Source organism: Capsicum annuum, chromosome 2 (genome assembly GCF_002878395.1).
Source record: "Capsicum annuum cultivar UCD-10X-F1 chromosome 2, UCD10Xv1.1, whole genome shotgun sequence".
In the NCBI taxonomy this organism is placed as follows: domain Eukaryota; kingdom Viridiplantae; phylum Streptophyta; class Magnoliopsida; order Solanales; family Solanaceae; genus Capsicum; species Capsicum annuum.
Genome location: NC_061112.1, coordinates 83,940,938 through 83,955,220, shown reverse-complemented (window position 1 = coordinate 83,955,220; position 14,283 = coordinate 83,940,938). Strand labels below are relative to the sequence as shown.

The following is a 14,283-nucleotide window of genomic DNA, read 5'->3' as shown; positions in this document are numbered from 1 at the left end:
CAGTTGTACCACTTTATGATGATCTATAGACCTGGTCCTTCAAAGAAAACTGATCATCATCAAAATATGAGATATCACTACTATTGACCCTTCTTCATTCGATTGGGCATCCTTCTCTAATCCCGTATACTGATCGATACCATATGAAACTCTAACAGATGCAAATGTTACAAAAGTAGGAGCTTTAATAACATATATCGGTGGCATAAGTATCTCGCAAACAACATGTGCCTCGGTTATATGTTGCATTACTAGATGGACTGATATAGTAAAGTTCTAAGTAGGAAGTGGAATATCAGGCGTAGACTTGGTGGTAGGTTAAGGAGCAAATGGGGCTTGAGCATATGAAGTGGACTTGTTGGGTTAGTGGGAGTGATCGGGGGTAATTTAACATTTGGAGCAAGCCACTATAATTTTTGTCAACTCTCACATTTAACGTAGCTCTTCTTTTTGGGATTTTGATTTCTTATGTCATGTTTGCCATTTGTTCATCATTCTGGGTATCTGATAGCTTTTGGAAACTTTTGGCGTCATTAGGATCATCACAGCTTTGTTGTATTGGTCCTTGTTAGTCATTTTTCCTTTGAACCGGAGGTTATATTGTGATTTTTCTAGTCTATGAGTTGACATAAGTCAACTTTAATTTGGGGATTAACAAACAAAAAGAAAAAAAAAGAAAACCATGTTAGTTTGGGAGATATAAAAAATGTAACAAGTATGTAACACATATATACGCCAAGTTGGTGACATCCAAAATGCATCCTAATATGGAGCCTCATTTCGATAGAGGTAGGCCTACGTTGCAATCAGATTGATGATAAAAAATCCATTTAAACATATTTTATTTGGGGATTAACATGACTTTTATTAAGCAAAAGGGGATTCAAGAGGTTACACCAAAATAAAGTAAGGGAAACTTAGAAAGAAAGTGCATGGATGGTCGCAAAGGCATACAATAAGGTTACCCATGCGACCTTTTAGGGAATGTGAAGAAAAGAGAAAGTGCAACAAGGAAAGGAAATTTAGGGCCATGTGACACTGTTGTCATAATCATCATCTAGACGCAGATACAATTCCAAGTGGTGTTCTAGAAAATCTCCTTCATTTATCAACCATTCTAGGTAGTCTGGATTATCTTCATTCTTGGATTGATCTCTAAGTTCCTCGTTTGCGCCTTCCCTTACGTCATTATCATTGTCTGGAGGTATCTTGTCATTAACTGATCCTAGAATAACCTGTCGATACATGGGGGTGGTGAGATATATGTGAGTTAGTATTTCACTCGCTATCTGACACACCGTAGTCCACCATCCCAGGGATGCTTTCCTAGATAAGTCGCATTATGGGTCCTCTTTCTACTTTCCATGCATAATACCCTAATGTGCACCAACTTGTTTGGATGAATTTGGCTGAAAGTATGTTCATCTATGTTTCCTGTAGTCTTCTGATTCAGGAACAAGGTACTTGTCTTCCATAAGTGACTTTTGTTGGAGTCATGTGCGACCATAAAGGGATTTTTGTTCTATGTTGAATTGGTGTAGGACTCCAAGTGGAGCATACAGTTGGATTCCTTTCAACTCGTTCACTTCAATAAAATAACTAGTGTACCTCCTTAGCAATCTTCTTCTTGTGATCTAAGAAAGCCTCTATTGGATGACATCTCCTGTGACGTACGTCAGATAAGCTCGCCATTCTTCCAGTCCTAGTGGTGATTCCCAAAGTCTCAACCTTTGTTCATAGCTTTGTATCCTGTTGAGGATATCTTTGAGTTGTCCTTGATCGTCACTCTTTGATAAAAATATTCCACGAACACAAATTGAAGCATATGTTATATCCACTAAAGAAATCATCCCTTCTAGAGCAAGCAGACAAATATCTGAATAATTCTGCCAGCAGTATTGGTACTAATGTCATTCTATCACAGCTAGTAAACATAGTAAAGACCAAGGGCATCAAGTTGAATTTGATGTGACCCTTTCTTCTAAGGAAAACCATAATCTTTAGGAACGCGAGTATGAAGGCCATAGGGAGAACATTCTCTCACCTTGCTTTGTTATAGGCAAACTCCTTTCAGTGATTGTCATAGCTCATTTGACATCCAAATCTATGAAATAGGTAGCTCATGTTAACCTAACCATGTATGATAATCCTCGGGGCGTGGGCTGCACTTAAACCCAAAGCATGTAAAAAGTCATTACTGGTCATGACCGATGAGGCCAACGGTATTCTTCCTTCAAGAGGAAATTCTATGAGGCTAATGATGTCTTCTAAAGTTGGGTGATTTTGAAATCTATAAAATGAAACGTCACGGTGGTCGGGTCCCAAAACTCAACCAATAGCTTTATGAGCATCTCGTTGGCCTAAATATCCATGAATGACATCAAAGAACCTAAGTGTTCTCTAACCTCAGCTTCATGCATTGTCAGAATGTTTCACCACCAATTTTTTTAGGCTTTGGGGGGGAGCTGAGACAATAATTTGGACATTTGGTAGGATTTGGTTGGAATTCATCTGAAAGAAGGGGGAAAGGATATGGTAAGTCATTTATCTCAAATCCATTATGTGTTTTAGTTTGGATGGTTCATATCAATCTTCACATAAAAACATGTCATTAGGTTTGTAAACTTTGACAAGAGGGTGGCTTCCTAATTGCAGTGATGATTCCTTGGACCATCTCGCCTAAGGTGTATGCAATATGATCTACTTTGAGAGTAAGAGATTTTCCTAAATGTTTGAGAGTAGGACTGAATAGATACGGGAAGGTACACTAACCTTATTGCACCAACTATGAAACTAAGGAATTCAAAAAAGGTTTGGAGGAGTGTGAGACACCCCCGTGTGAACCACAGTATGTGAATTGTGTACGGCCAAAGATTTAATAGAAAAAACACAAGCGATAAAGCAGTAACAACTAGTGTTTTCAAAAAAACAAGGAACGCAAGTTTGAATTTTGTTTGCATTTTTTCAAACAAAGTAGTGTATATTTCTAACATGTATATATTATAGAAAATAATAAAAATAGATAAATATTCTCAAATATAATTCTTCAACTAAGTTTACTAAGATCAAAATCTAAGTATATCCCCAGCAGAGCCGCCTGTTATCGCGTCCTTTTTTAAATCGATCAAAATAGCTTACAGAATGTCGTGGTAGTCGTGTCTTTTGAATTTTGAAAATTCATTTTAGAGTCACCACCTAAATTTTTTAGGAAAATTAGGACCATTTTTGTATGTAAAACTATGTTTGGTCTTCCGAAAATGTTTTGAGATTTTGCGTAAGCGTTTTGATTATTCAAGGGAAAGGTGTTAGGAATCCCTTAGAGCCTATCTGAAGATAGTTTATAGAATCAGTTTAAGGAAATGTTTGAAAAATATTTGCTTCGTTATTTACTAAAAATTGTGGTAAGAAAATCTTTGTTACATTTTAGAAAAGAAACTCAAGGTATATAAAAATGTAACACCACCATATACAAGGAAATGATATAGCTATTGCAAAGTATATATGTACTTTCAAATATATATAAAAAAAAAAAGGAAAAGTAATATAATTACTGCAATAATACATGTATTAGAAAGTAGAGTGTTATAACTTTACAAAAATATTTAAAAACATACGGAGTTAAGTGCATAACAAAAATCTTTATAGAGCAAATAAAAATATTTCTTTAATGTGTGTGGGCATTTATTTACAAAAATAGGTATACTCAAGAAGATGTGAAAATTTACTATTTTATTTGTGAAATTCTCGTGGTCAACAACTAATATAAAAATAAAATACAATATATATGTATATATATCATAGAAGTGAAATAACGTGTAAGTAGTAGTAGTAGTAGTAGTAATTAAAAAAAATAGTAATTGTATTATAATAAAAATAATAATAGTAGTAAAATATACCTTATATATATAAATATATATATATATATACACACACACAACATCAAATATCCCTATACACCATCCAACATAAGAACACAAACAGCCCAATCCGATAGAAAGATCCGGCCCAAATATATATATATATATATATATATATATATAAATTGAGTAGGGTTTTTAAAAAGGGATCTTCAGCTCTTAATCTTTCTTGCCTTCCGCCTCCTTTGTTATGGCTTTATTCACCAATACTCAGTTCACTATGTTGCTTCTTTGGATCATAAATACTTTGCCATGGTTTCTCAGCTTCAGCTCCGAGTCCAGCTTGCAAGAGTAAGTTCAGCTTCTCCTTTTCTGTATTTGTTTTGGTTTTGAGCTTACCTGTTAATACAAACTCCATTTCTTCGTCAGCTGCGATCTCCAGTGATGATGTATGAGATAGATTTTAGTACTAAACCGACGAGTCTAGTCCACTGAGAGTTGGTATTCAATCTTGGTAAGTAAATTCTACTTTTGTGTTTGCTTCTTCTTTCTGATCTGTATGTAAAGAAGCTCCTCTTTGTACAATTAAATAAGGGAGAGAGATTGTATAGAGCTTGAACCCACTATTAACCTGATGGTATCAATATTCTCAGCTGCTCTGAATGCAAATCTGACCTCTAGACCCCCCAATCTACTGAGAGTCCTTTTTCTGTTGACTGGTGTAGTTAGGCTAAGTAGTTTTCCTCCTTTTGAATGCCCTATAAGGTTGTAAATATAATGCATGTGCATAAATTTGTTGTAGCCTTCTAGTCTGTCTGTCATTTTGCTACTGCTAGCCTTAGGTATGAACCTTGGTATTTATCACTGTTTAGGATCTTTGTACCCTTTCTTGGTAGATGCTGAAATGTTGTATATGTAAAGGACTCTTCTTCCAATGCTAAATTAGCCAAGTAGTCTACTAGTTGATTACCTTCTATGTATATATGCACTATGTGAATTTGCTTGGTATCCAGTAACTGTCATATCTGTCAGATTGTGTCTTCTAGCTTCCATGGTATCTCTCATTCCCTTATTAACAACTTTTGCATCATCAATTAATATGTCTGTATGATGACTTTATCATGCTTTGTTGAATTACAATGTCTTGCTGCATTTAGAATAGCCATAGCCTTTGATTCCATGTTGTTAGTACCCTCCATTGAAGATCCTTCTACATGAATTAAATCTCCCAAATATTCCTTAAGCAAAAGGCCCAAGAATGCCCCCCTGAATTACCTTTTGAAGCCCCATCAGTGTTATATTTGACCCAACCATTGTTAGGTGGTTCCCATACTACTGCTATTGCATGAATTTTAGGCTTCAATTGACCAAGCTACTTTAAAATTAGAGGTCATTCACACGAGAACTCTACATTTGGTTTTCTAACCTTCAGTAGCATTCCCAAGTGTCTGGTGACATTAAAGATCAGCCTGTGCAATGATATTCCTTTCCCTTCATGTTTCAAAGCATTTATTCTTCTCCATAACTCCCACATAATCATTCCTGGAATGGTTTTGAAATAAGTTCTCTCCCTTGGTTTAACCTGTGCATTCCACCAAGCATATCTAGTGTTCCTCAGACTCAATCCTTGAATGTTTATACCTGCAAAAGAAGAGAAAAAAGACCCTATCCTATTAGCATAGTACAACCTTAACAACACATGAGACACAGTCTCTTGTGTGGAATTCTAACAACACCAACATTTGGAAGGTCCCTCTACACCCTATCTTCTAATAGTAGCATCCACTGAGATCTTCTCTCTCCACATTCTCCACATAAAAAAAATCATCTTAAAAGGTAAATCTTTTATCCATAAATATTTGTAGAACTAATTAGTGTCTTCTCTATGCCTGACATAGGAAAACTCAAACAAATATTGAAAATTAAAATATTAGAATTATTCAACTTGTAGAAATAAATTGACGAATAAGCTTTTTCAAAAAATCTAAGCTTTTAGCGATTTGCTTTACTATTAAATTAATTTTGAAATTTCATTTATTTTTTTAGAAAGACATGGAGATTACTACGTTTATTTTCACTAAAAATATTTTTGAGGCAAGAGTTAGTTTTCAAAAGAATTAACCTAGTGTTTAAATGATAAAGCCCCTTTAAAGCGAAATCTATATTTTTTATGAGTTAATTAATCATGTGCTATTTTTAAAAAAGGGTGAGAGTATTAATCTACCTTAAGAAAATTCATAAACGCTAAAGCAACGCCATAAACAAATATATAAACCTAATACAACAATAACAATACCATTTTGAATTTCAATAACATAATAAGGGTAATGAAGTAAAGAAAACGGCTAAGAGATACTAGACTCCTAATGGAGTTTGAACTCGTACTTTTACGCGACTCCGAGGCCATGCGATCCTAGTCGAGGTTGACCTGAAATTTGAGTAGAAATGGAGTTTCATTGGAATTCCAAATCCCGAGTTCACATGAAATAACAAAAAAGATAAGAAGTAGTAACCTAAACAAACATTATATATATATACACACATATATATACACATACACACACACACACACATATATATATATATATTCGTCAAGACATGAGAACATAACATAAATAACAACAAACAAAGAAAGTAATCCGAGAATGATTCTGGAATTGGAGGTTAAAAGCAAATATAATACCTTATATTCTAAGGTAGCTTCTAAGTTAAATTATACAAATTTATTTTTTAAAGCATAGGAAACACCATAATCATAAGTGGTGCACTAAATAATGCAGGAGAAGCACCACTGACTTCATGCTCAATTTATTAGAAGGGAAAAGGCATCGTTTCCACCTCAAACTATACCTGAAAAGTTGAAGCCACACCAAAACTATATTAGTGACCTATTACACACCTAAACTATAAAAAAGTGAAACTATTTACACCCTGTCAGGCTACCACCACTCATATGTGGTGTAGTGTTTTACACGCGCTGCCACGTCAGTACCACGTCAGTAAAAAGTATTACTTTTTGATAGTTAAGGTGTGTAATAGGTCACTTATATAGTTTAGGTGTGGATTCGACTTTTTGACTATAGTTTGGGGTGAAAACGATGCCTTTTTCCTTAATGTTTTTAGCCATTTACTTTTGTTATTTAATAGGCTGGACGCGCCTAAAATAAGTGTAACACACGGGCCTTAGAATGGGGGTCGTGGGGAGGTAATAATATCACTTTTATATAGTTAAGGTGTGTAATAGATCACTTATATAATTTAGGTGTGGCTTAGACTTTTCTTTTATAGTATGGGGTGAAAATGATGTCTTTTTCCTTATTACAAGTACTAATTTGTTATAAAAAAAAAAAAAGTAAGCCATAGATTATTTTTGCATAGTAAACCATGATGATCCATTTTCCAGCAGAACCAAATGCAAAATAATAGTGCCTTAGATTACAAGTATCATTCAAACAAATAAATTTGTAATCAGACAGTGAGATTAAATAAACAAAGCTGAATAGATCAAGTTGTGAAGCCATTATTTAGCTATAACATAATAACGAAAAAAAACAAAGCTCAATGAATGAGAACCTCCTAACTTATGCCAAGTAGGCCGGGAACTATCTTTAGCATAATAATACTAACGCTTTTATGACCACGGGCAAATTTCTTATGATGAATACATGACCTTTTATAACCACTTTGATCAAGTCAATAATCACGCTTATAAAATAGGATAAACACATCATCATTAATAGTCTTATATTTGACCTTACAAACAGATAATAAAGGTAAACAATTTCCACACAACCATATTAATAACGACATAACATACACTACATAGCAATAAAACTAAGGGTGAACTTTCCACAATTAGGACTCAAAAGGGTCGTATGTTGAAACGAACTAAGACGAAACCATTATTTTAAAACTCTATTTAAACAAGAACAAACGACAGTACCACAACTGAACTTGAAATAAAAAATATACAATACATTCACATACAACTCTGTTTTAAATTCGACAACGACAAAATACCCTTGACGAAATTCAAATATATCCCCATCTTTAGAGTCAACACAAACTTGCTTGGAAACCATCCAGGAATCCATTTTCAAAAATGTCAACATAAGAACTTGACCGAATTTAAAACTAAAATAACATATTTACAAAACTGGACAAGATGAGGGAAAGGGAGATAGAATGAGACGAGAAGGGGATTCACATCTTTTTTGGGGAAGCAAAACTGAGGCTCTGGTGTCGGAGATTTTTCAGTTGCTAAACTCAAAGGTTAGACCAAAATCAAGGAAAAAACTAGCAAAAGGTTAGACCGAAATCAAGAAAAAAACTATCTTTACGACCCTTTACCTGTGGAGTTATCAAAAGTTAAACTGGTTTTTCACTCTTTTTCCACTATTTTTTTTTTCACTTTTTCACTGATTTTTTGCACTCTTTTCTCGGCTTTTCTTCAATCTCCAACCCTTTTAATTTTTTTTCACCTTTTCTTTGACTCATTTTCCTGACCCTTTCAAACTTTATACTTTTCTTAATGTTTACGTTGTACTCACTTTAATTTTTTGACTCTCTCGCCAATGATTTCATGGGGATGTGAATTCAATTATTTATAGCCGAAATTTGAACTTCAAAGTCCGAATTTAAGACAAGAACTTAAAAAACGCGAAAGAAAAGGGTATTTGAAATTCAAATTCAAATTACTAGAGTGAATCTCTTCGATTTTCAGCTTTTTCATGCCATTATAGCTGATTTGACACCGAGAATGAGTTGTTATACCATTTTGGGTTTGTTTGTTCTACTTTCTTTAGGTTTCATCGGTAGAGGAATGATAAACTAGGAGGAATCTCGCATAGGGTGACAGCCATGGCACAGCTATGGTTGTCATTTTTGGGAGGTGGAATAGAAAGGGAGAAGAGGGAAGGGGAGATGGACAGTTATTTTTTGTGCTTTTGGGGTAATCAAATTTATGGAGCGATTTTTGGGAAAGAGAGAAAGGATCACGCGTGATTTGATTAGAGAGATGAAAAGGCCGTCTTAGTTTTTTTTTTTTTTTTTTCTAATTTTGATCTGTCCGATCAAAAGATCAGACGATTTAAAATTAAAATAGATAAAATGAAGATATATATATATATATATATATATATATATAAAGTTGATTTAAAAATTACCTTCGGATTAGAAAGAGATCAATGGATCAGATTAGTCTGTGCTTGTAGGGTGAATTTTGTGTTTCTATGCTGACGTGTCAGTGCGTGATCGGTGGATATTGTATCGGGTAGATTGATGAAGTGGATATGGATATTGGGTCAGGTTTTTGGCATCTTTGGCTGAAATTTATGAATAACAATTGGGTTTAGAAAAAATAAAGTTGAAATTGAATTAATGTTGGTCCAAATACACTTTTTTCTACCGAAATTAATTTTATCGATGCTTCTTACTATCCTAAAATTATTTTTAGTATATACATATATGAATTATATAAATAATTTAGTATACGCACTTAATTTAATAATTATGTAACTTAATATATACGATATTAATAAGAATCTATACATATAGACACAATATATAGTCCAAAAAATAAACTTAGAGAAAAAATACAAATGCGATTACAAAAATATTTTGTGTTATTTTTGATATTGTGCGATTTATTATATTTAAGTTAAAAACATGATAAGAAAAATTATTTAGGACCAAAAAGCATCGAAAAGTAATTTAAAGAAAAAGGGTGAGTCAACATTGGGCGTCAACATTGGTGGAATGGAATTAAGAGAGATATGGAAGACTTTATAGCCGTTGCCAATGCTATCAGCAGGTGAGGGCCAAGAACCAGCGACCTGGTGGACTAATTCAGAGGTTTCCCATTCTCGAGTGGAAGTGGAAATGGATTACCATGAATTTTGTTAGTTTGCCTCGGACTTTCCGTGGTTCCGATGGCATTTGAATCATCGTGAATTAATTGACCAAGTAAGCACATTTCATTCCTATTCATATGTCCTTCAGTGCCGAAAGGTTAGCCCGTATCTATGTTCGTGAGATAGTCCATCTACATGGTGTTCCTATATCTATCACTTTAGACCAGAGTTTCATGTTCACTTCCAGATTTTGGAGAGCTTTTCAGGAGGAGTTCGGTACTCAGGAAAATCTTACTACAACTTTCCATCCTTACATAGATGGACAGTCGAAGCGAACTATTTAGGTACTTAAGGATATGCTCCGAGACTGTGTTATGGATTTTGGAGGTCAGTGGGAGGAGTACTTAGCCTTGGCAGAGTTCGCATGTAATAATAGTTATTTTTGAGTATTGAGATGGTGTCTTTTGAGGCTTTGTATGATAAGTAGGTGTTGTTCTCCAATTGTATGGTTTAAGACTTTCGAGGTTAGACCTCGTGGTACTGATTTGCTTCCGGAGTCATTGGATAGGATCAGGATAATTCAGGATAGGTTAAGAGCATCACAGAGTAGACAAAAGTCCTATACAGACTGTAGACTTTATGCATTGATATTTGGAGTTAGTGATCGAGTATTCATATGTGTTTCACCCATAAAGGGCATGATGAAGTTCGAGAGAAAAGGCAAGCTCATCCCTAGATATATTAGACCCTCAAGATTTTTCGTACAGTTGGTGAGATGTCCTATGAGTTAGCCTTACCTCTATATTTTGTTGTTGTCTATCCAATTTTCCATGTTTTTATATTGCGGCAATACATTTCTGATCCATCTCATGTGCTTAGATGCAACTCAGTCTAGGTGGATAAGCTGTTGACCTTTGTAAAGGAGCCTGTGCTTATTTGGCTAGCGATGTCAGGCAATAGTGCACTAGAGAGATTCTGATAGTTAAGGCTCAGTGGAGGCACTGCCCAGTAGAGGAGGCTACTTGAGAGATTGAGAGCGAGATGCAGATGCAGTATCCTCACCTGTTCGAGGCTTCAAGTACATCCTAATCCTTTACTTTCACGGATGAAAGTTCCTTAGTAGTGGATATTGTAATGACCCCCTTCTAGTCATTTTTGGTATTTTTACCGTTAGAACTTTCCTATAGCTGACCCAAGTCATTTATAACTTGTTGGGACTGATAGTTTGATTACCGGGTATTTCGTTTGGCTTTTAGAGTCAATCCCTTATTTTGAAATCTTTATTGATTCCAAATGGCCACTGGAAAAACACTTCAGTCAAACAATCTTGTTTGCAAATTTTGATTGTGCCAACAGATTTAAAAAGTCTATTTTAGGCTAGGTGGACCTTTTTTTAGGGTCCCGAGGCACTCGAGCTCATTTCGACCTATTGGTCGAAAGTTAAGAAAATAAAAATTAATTTGGGACCCACTTTTGTTAAAATAAGCTTGGATGAAAATTTTAACACGTCATCGAGCACGAAATATCAAATTTGATAGTGTGGCATAGTTCGTTTGCGTATGCAGGATTCTAAATGAATCTCGAGCTCAGCTATTTTGGTGCACCCGCGATCGCGAGCCATTGATAGTGAATAACGATCTGGCAATACCAGCAGGTGTCGCGAACGCGAAATATTTGTCACAATAGCGACTCTTGTTCACAACCTCAAGGTATCATGATCGCAAGGCCTTATGTCGCGTACATGATAGCCTTGATAGGCAGCTAATGCCGCGATCGCATGGGTCAAGTCATAATAGCAATACCCGCGTGTCTAGGAATAGTATAATATCTCATTTTAGCCCAATTTTCCCATTCTTTCATCCATTTTCAAAAGGCTAAAACCCTAAAAGAGTGGAAAGCTTAGGATTGGAGATTGTGGGTAATGTAGGGAGCTTTGTTAATGAAGATTTCATGATTCTCCTTTGATTTATGGTAAGATTTCACCCTTTCTCATTATTGATTTTTCCCTTTTCCTTCCTAAAACTCCTAAACCTTGATGATGTGATTTTAACATCAATATAGCTCAAATTTCATCCATTTTGAGGGTAATTACTCTTTGAGCATATGGAAATATTGGGTTGGCTTCGGAAATGCAATTTTCGTAATTTAGGCTCAATTGACTTAGATGTTCATGTTTTAGGTAAAATTCTTAATTTAGGATTTATTATGGCTTAGTTAACATCTAAAAGTGGATTTAGATACTTTAGCCTAGTTCGAGGTAGAATTTGCCTTAGAATGTATTTTGGAGATTAGAAATGGGTCCATCGACCCACCTTAGGGCAAGATTGGTGTTAGTTCTTGAAAATCTTATTAAGCTTGTTATATGCCTTGAAATTCTTACTAAAGTGACATCAAGGAACTTTGGCACTTGATGGTTATGATGGGTTGACTTTAAGGGTTGATGCCTATTTATTATGCTATTGATTATACTATTAATTATGCTATTGATTATACTATTGAGTATAATATATAATATATATTCGATTTAAGTTCGGAAGATGATTACAATATTGATGATATGATTTTCAGTTTAAGTCCGAATATTTATTATGGCATTGATGATTTGATTATCGATTAAGTCTGGATATTGATTATGACATTGATTTAATGATTACTGATTCAAGTCTGAGTATTGATTATGGCATTAATAATATGATTATCGATTCAAGTCAGGATATTGATTATGGCATTGATGATATTATCACCGTTTTGAGTCCGGATATTAAGTATGAGACTACTCATAATATTGATAATATTGGTGCTTATGGTATTGGCCATATAGGGACTAGGTTGAGCCCATCTTGGGGGTGTTATTTGACAATAGAGAATATAGCTAAGTCAAAAAAAATGTGAAATTGTCATAATGAGGGATGACATGAATGGATTCTAGTTATATCATGGAAGTTAGTAAATGATAGTGGGTTGGAATGTATTATCTTGTTTGTACCCTCCAGGCCTATGGGACACTGTGTTGGGTTATTTACTTTTCCGCACTTATTTACTTATGGGGCTAATTTTGTAGTTATAGTTGCACGTGTTTGATTCTTTACGTTACTTTATTATTTCGGATGTTCACTTATTTATGCCTACTGAGTACTCATATTTTGATACTCATACTATACTTTTGTACCTTTTTGGTACAGATCCGAGTGTTAGTTACGGTCGCTGATTCATTGATCATGTTGTGTTGGATTTTGGAGATAGGGTGCGGTCATGGAGTCGGAGTCGTTCATTTCCTTATATCTTATTTATGTCTAGTCTTTTATTTTGGGTCGGATTGTATTGACTATTTTAGACACTTGGATTGTATAGGTAGAAGCTCTTCTACTGGCTCTATCAGGTCGTGGGATGGATTTCTGTATTGTTGGTTATCCTTGTCTACATCTATTGCCTTGCTTATTTACAAGTTGCATTTGTTGTTTTTTGCTCTTTTGGGTATTTTTCATCAAGTTAACCCATTGTGTTAGCTATGGATTATGGTTTGGCTTACCTACTGGCGGGATAGAGTAGGTGCCATTACGACTCGTAAGAGGGGTCGTGACAATTTTACAACGTATGCAAAGATTCAAAAGAATTGTGGGATGCTTTGAATAAGAAATTCAAGACCAAGAATTCTAGACTAAAGAAATCCGTGACAATCAATTTTTTTAAAATTTAAGATTATTGACAACAAGATTGCTATGTCTCATGTCCAAGAATTGCAACTCATTATCCGTGATCCACTTATCGGAGGTATGATCTATATCAATATTTTTGTTAAAAGAAATTATTATGTTATTAATAATTATTTTATTATTATTAAAGGTATGATCATTAATGAAACATTGCAAGTAGCACATTTATTGAAGAATTGCCTCATTTAGGAGGGACTATAAGAACTACTTAAAGTAGGAAAAATAAGTTTCACTTGTGACATTCAAAGTTAATTGTCTCCTTCCCACCCGCCCGACTCCCCTAACCCCCACCCTTTTTCCATCCCACCCTACCACCCCCATAGTATTTTGATAGAATACATAAAAATGTTCTTGGGATACATTTTTGGGCTTTCTTATAGAACATTAAAAATATAAAAAGGATAATTAAAAGAATTGGCCACTTGGCCATTTTATTTACGAAAAAGTTAATTGAACTTAATTAAAATTACTCGATTTGGTCCAGTTGGTACATATTTGATAATTACGACACAATAATTGATAAGTAGTCTGTCACCAGTTGGTCTTCACTTTCATTTTCTGTCACATCACGTGACTTATATGATATTCAATCAAAATTCTTGCAATTGTATCTCCATTCTTCATTGATAACAAGAAAATGCAACAGAAAAATATCCATCCTTGATGGCTCACCATTATCAATCAGTAATTCACTGATTTTTCTCCACCATTAAACCACTGCAACAAAACTGAATAGAATGAAGAATCCTCAATTACTTTCTCAAAGGCACTTTTCTGAACTTGATGGTCTAGAAAGAAGAAATTTTTTGTCTAATTTTCGTCAAGTTTCATCTAAGTTTTTTGCTTCAACAGAACTTTTTA

The 14,283-nt window shown here is 34.6% G+C and overlaps 1 long non-coding RNA gene across 1 annotated transcript; it reads left to right on the top strand.

The window, feature by feature from the left end:
• Positions 1–4,057: 4,057 nt before the first annotated feature.
• LOC107858652 lies at positions 4,058–13,202 on the top strand. Its single transcript, XR_001671171.2, has 3 exons — positions 4,058–4,208; positions 4,287–4,371; positions 12,892–13,202. It is a non-coding gene; the product is annotated as an uncharacterized LOC107858652 (long non-coding RNA).
• Positions 13,203–14,283: the final 1,081 nt, after the last annotated feature.